Source organism: Heteronotia binoei, chromosome 5 (assembly GCF_032191835.1).
Source record: "Heteronotia binoei isolate CCM8104 ecotype False Entrance Well chromosome 5, APGP_CSIRO_Hbin_v1, whole genome shotgun sequence".
Classification (NCBI taxonomy): domain Eukaryota; kingdom Metazoa; phylum Chordata; class Lepidosauria; order Squamata; family Gekkonidae; genus Heteronotia; species Heteronotia binoei.
The window spans coordinates 166,459,021-166,464,724 of record NC_083227.1 but is presented as its reverse complement, the minus strand read 5'-3'; the positions used below and the strand labels follow the sequence as shown (position 1 = coordinate 166,464,724).

General features: G+C 47.6%; 1 non-coding gene across 1 annotated transcript; it reads left to right on the top strand.

The window, feature by feature from the left end:
* The first annotated feature begins 2,815 nt into the window (after positions 1 to 2,815).
* Positions 2,816 to 2,890, top strand: TRNAP-UGG (transfer RNA proline (anticodon UGG)). The gene has a single exon. It is a non-coding gene; the product is annotated as a tRNA-Pro (tRNA).
* Positions 2,891 to 5,704: the final 2,814 nt, after the last annotated feature.

Genomic DNA, 5,704 nt, shown 5'->3' with positions numbered 1-5,704 from the left:
GAATGGGGTGCAATTGGCAGCATCCTGTGATTATGTCAGTTCTGGCATTACCAGCCAAAACTAGACCATCACTGGCGACATCATTAGGTCCCCCCCACCCCAGCAGGTTAATCTCCTGCCAGTGGTCAATTTCATGAGTGCTGTGACGGAACCGGCCCAATTCGACCTTCAGACCCAGTCCTGTCAGCTCACTCTTGAGTTGCCATCTCCTGGAGGGAGCTATTCTTCCTCCTGCCTCTAGGGCTTGCTGCCACCACTTGCTCAATTTAGGGGTTCCTGACTGAGAGGAACAGGACTCCCAATCCCCCTTTCCAGTGTTGAGGCTTGGCCTCGAGGTCCTATGCTTCTCAGCACCTGGTTATTACAGAGACCAATGTCCTTCTTTGGGAGACCCCTGGAGGATTGGCACCCTTGCCAACTGCATGCCTTCCCCCTTCCTAGGACTCCCCTCTCACAGTAGCGTGGTCTAAGGTGGTTGGGGAACTATGTGGTACAGAGCTTTACTGCCAGCCTTCAATATAGAAAAAGGTGTATTTTTAAAAAGTGAAAAGTCACAAGCATAATTTTATAGGCTTCCCAAATCCCCCGCCTGGCGGGGGACCCCCGATTTGGAGCCTCCTCCCCCCCGCTTGCCAAAAATCCGGAAAGTGGGGGGGGAGGGGCAATGGCGGCCCTTCCAACCCAGGCCCGATCCCAGCAGCTTCTCCTCGCCGCTTCCCTTCCCTTCCTGGATCGCAGCAGCTTCTCCTTGCCCTTCCCTTCCCACCCAGCCCCGATCGCTGCAGCCGTTCTTCCATTTTCCCAGGCTGCTTCCCGCCCCCAGTCAGCTGGCTGGTGTGGGGGGGAAGCCCCGCCCCACACGCAAAGGACCATGTGCCTTTGCACCTCCGGAGGCTTGATTGAAAGGCTTCAATTTGGGATGGTGTGTCTGTGTTGCTGTGAAGAAGCTGGCAGCAACTCATGAGTAGAGAGGCCAATCCCCTGCTTCAGATTTGCCAGAAACGGGGGGAGGGGGGAGGAGAGGGAAACGTCTTCATTATTCCCTATGTAGAGATCGATTCTCATAGGGTATAATGGGGAATTGATCTGGAGGTTTTGGGGGCTCTGGGGGAGTGGTTTTTTTGAGGTAGAGGCACCAATTTTTCAATGTAGTATCTAGTGCCTCTCCCCAAAGTACTCTCCAAGTTTCAAAACAATTGGACCAGGGGGTCCAATTCTATGAGCCCCAAAAGAAGGTGCCCCTATCCATTATTTCCTATGGAAGGAAGACATTTAAAAAGGTGTGCTGTCCCTTTAAATGTGATGGCCAGAACTCTCTTGGAGTTCAATGATGCTTGTCACACCCTTGTTCCTGGCTCCGCCCCAATGTCTCCTGGCTCCACCCCCAAAGTCCCCAGATATTTCTTGAATTGGACTTGGCAACCCTATAATTTTAGCACAGGACACAATCAGCAGCCAGAAGATCAAATAACAGTTGGTTTGAAACACATCCTTCTGTCCCTGGTTTAAACACTTGCCCTACCAGATGTTTAAGCAGAGCAGGCACATCTAAGCTTAGTAAGTTACAAAAGGGTTCTAAGGATACCTCATGCTTCAGGCTTCCTGCATCCATCCAGGCCCAGCCACATGGTCAAATATGGCTGCTGGCTACTGGCTGGAGAGTAGCAGTCTCTTGCCTTCCAGTCCAGCTCCCAGAGAGAAGAGGCCCCTGCTCTTCAGAGCAAGCACTGCTACTAATCCTCTGACTCCACCCACTTTACATCACTCTCCACTCCTTGTTACCTGGTCCGCCCAGGTTTAGGCTTCTTTTTATGTTGTCCCCCAGGAAACCTTCTTCTGGTAGGCATTCTGGGAAACCCCCCATGCGTTCTGGGAAATCTCCAGCTCATTCCTGGAGATAGCCTCTGGGGCTGGTCTAGCCCAATACCTTCTCCACTCTGTTTTCTGCCTAGAGGAAAAGAATGCCCATTGTCTCTTCAAGTAGCTGTTATTAGCATCTCTTAAGAGGTAGCCCAGATGCTGTTGTAATGCCAGGGGCTACCTTTCCCCCCTCCCTTCCTACTTGTCTCTGAGCTCAGAGACAGAACCTTTTAACAAGCCAACTGAGGCAAGGCATTTCTCCACAAGTGTTTTTAAGATGGGAGGTCTAGAGGGAATTTTTGTCTGGGACTCATGGTAGCTCTTGACAGGGTGGAAGAAGAAGAAGATTGGATTTATACCCTGGGATTTATACCCTGCCCTTTACTTGGCACCTCAGAGGAGTTTACAATCTCCTTCCTTTCCTGTCCAAACAACAGACACCCTGTGAGGTAGGTGGGGTTGAGAGAGCTCTTTTGAGAACTGCTCTTGAGAGAACAGCTCTGAGAGAGTTGAAAGAATAGCTCTGAGAGAGTTGTGACTGACCCAAGGTCACCCAGCATCTGCAAATGGGGAATCATACCCGGTTCTCCCATATAAGAGTCTGTGCACTGAACCACTACACTATACTGGCTCTCTTCCATTACCAAACTTGCATCTGAAATCCATTCCTGATGTTCAGGGTTTTGGCCAAATTGTGCAATAGGCATATGATGGATGTGGCAGTCATAAAATTGGGGATGGACTGTGGCTCAGTGGTAGAGCATCTGGTTGGGAAGCAGAAGGTCCCAGGTTCAATCCCTGGCATCTCCCAAAAAGGGTCCAGGCAAATAGGTGTGAAAAACCTCAGCTTGAGACCCTGGAGAGCCGCTGCCAGTCTGAGCAGACAATACTGACTTTGATGGACCAGGGGTCTGATTCAGTATAAGGCAGCCTCATATGTCCATATTATTTTAGGGGAGGTATAGTGGCTCAGTGGTAGTGCATCTGCTTTGGAAGCAGAAGGTCCCAGGTTCAATCCCTGGCATCTCCAAAAAAGGGTCCAGGCAAATAGGTGTGAAAAACCTCAGCTTGAGACCCTGGAGAGCAGGGGAGGGACGGTGGCTCAGTGGTAGAGCATCTGCTTGGGAAGCAGAAGGTCCCAGGTTCAATCCCTGGCATCTCCAAAAACGGGTCCAGGCAAATAGGTGTGAAAAACCTCAGCTTGAGACCCTGGAGAGCAGGGGAGGGATGGTGGCTCAGTGGTAGAGCATCTGCTTGGGAAGCAGAAGGTCCCAGGTTCAATCCCTGGCATCTCCAAAAAAGGGTCCAGGCAAATAGGTGTGAAAAACCTCAGCTTGAGACCCTGGAGAGCCGCTGCCAGTCTGAGAAGACAATACTGACTTTGATGGACCAAAGGTCTGATTCAGTATAAGGCAGCTTCATATGTTCATATATGTTCAAAATGAGCCTGCAAAGCAGACTGTTGCAGACACTGTGATATCCAGAATTGATGCCAAAACCCTCTCCCCACTCTAGGAATTTCCTCATTTTCTATTGTAACTGTAGTGATTGTGGAAATTCCTAGAGTAAGGTGGAAATGACCTCACAGCATTTGGAAGTTAGGTTATAGTGAAATGTCCCCCCCCCCACACACACACACCTTTTCTCCTGCTTCTCTGTCAATTGCTTGCCCTCAGTGGGCTGGCTAGTGGCACCTCGAATTGCCAGGTCTGTGTTGGAAAATACCTGGAGACTTTGGGGGTGGACCCAGGAGAGGATCGGGTTTGGGGAGGGGAGATGCCTCAGCATGGTACAATGCTATAGAGTTCATCTTTCAAAGTATCCATTTTTTCCAAGGGAGCTGATTGCTGCCAGCTGGAGATCGGTTGTAAAAGCATGAGATCTCCAGGCTTCACCTAGAGGCTGGCAACCCTAGCAGCACCCCTATATTTTCAGGTGGCTAGAAATGCGTGGGTCAAATCTGGAGTGCCTGTTGTTCAAACTATTTGCCTGTTTATCAACCACTTAGACCTACCACCTATTCATTGACAAGGCTGGGTCAAGGAATACAGAACTGATTTTCTGTCATAATCATTCGGTTGCAGCTGCTGAAGTTTCTGGATAGCACAGAGAATAGGAGAGGGCTCTGCTTCGTTTGTAACATTTCCCCCCCATTTGTTTAATTTGTGCGACCTTCCCTTTCAAAGTGCATACTCAAAGGCAATATCGATGCCTATTATAAAATGCAGGGCTGGTTCCAATGCAAAATGATCTGCCAGCGCATAACAGAATGCTGCTTTGAGGCACTGGTTTGTTTATTCTGAAGTTCATTGACATGCACAGCACTGAGGCATGCAGAGAGCTTTTCTGGATGAGCATTGTCAGAGAAGTGGGCAGGTAGTCTCTAAAGAGACTGATCAGTCATGCAGAGCCAGACTTTCTCAAAGCCCTTTACTTTACCCTTGCCGAGCAATCCGTGCTGTTACTTGAGGATTTGGCCTGTGTCAGCATTTCCATTAGAAACCATTATCTGACAAATTCCTAACTCATCTGTAAGACATTTCAGGGCTGAAGGTGTCCCTACAAGTTCTTTGCCGAGGAGATGAAGTGGGGTTCACATAATCAAGAAGGAGATAAGAGAGGTCTGGGGAGGAGGGGACCCATCCTGTTTCACAGTAGAGCAATGAAGACCAGAAGTTTGGTATCAGGGATTACTTCTACACGCTGAGCATTTAATTTACACAGTGATATTTTGTAGGCTGCAAACGCATATTTGATAGGAATGCATGTAAATCAAAATAATCCAAGGATGACTGCTTCACATTTTCCCTTCCAATATATCATCTCCTAAATTAGTATAATATTAGCTGAGGCAAAATCACTAGGGGCAATCTAATTCAATTAATTTTAAGACCAAGCTGGATGTATTTTCTGAAGGAAAATATATAATGATTTTTACTCTCATTATCCAGCAATGTTACGTGCAGGAAGATTTTCCTCTCCTTTCCTCCTCGGGAATTTCTCTCAGTCTCTAAAGTCTCACCAAAGGCAACAGTTAGAGAATAGATTGCTAGGTGACCATGTGCGGTTGGGGATCAAATGTCTTTCTTTGGCAACTTTGAAAATGAGTTTTGCCTATATGATAAGATCCAGAACTAGATATAGCGGCAGACGATAGTAGTGGTCAGAGGGGCACATTCCCATTCGTACTCAATGGAGATAGAAGTACACAACTCCGTTCAGATAAACTGCAAGCTGTCGGTGTGGTAATATAACCAAGCTGTACTGTTTGGTCTCAGAAACTCCCCAGGTAACTCACACACAACAAAGCAAAGAAAACTTTATTGAAGAAATTCAAGGAAATTGTAAAAATAAGGCATATAGTTCGGTGGCAGTAAAAAAAAAACAATAGAAAAACAAGAATGCTAACCCACTACCTCTTACTGGAGTCCTAACACAGGGCTGGCGGTGAGTCCTTGAGCATAATACGGATGTCTTATTGGCAGCATGGATGCATGGAGAGGTAAAGGTAAAAGCACGGAGAATACCACTTCTCACTAACTGTATTTATAGAAAACTGCACGCCATAGCCTCCTGACTTTCTCAACCAATCAGTAGACACTGTTCATGGCATCTTCCAGCTGTGAGCAAATTCTCCCTTCCCATACCAGATCCACAACTGAACTAAGTGAGCCTAATTAACAGACCTGTGTAGCTTCAGCTGCAACACCTATAAGATTCCAATAAAATGGTCTCTGCCTTGACACATGTATGTATTGTATCTTTGCAATACACTGGTGCCTAGTGAGTATTCTAACCTGGGAACCCACAGCCAAAGCAAGATATTACACTGGAGAGTCATTGC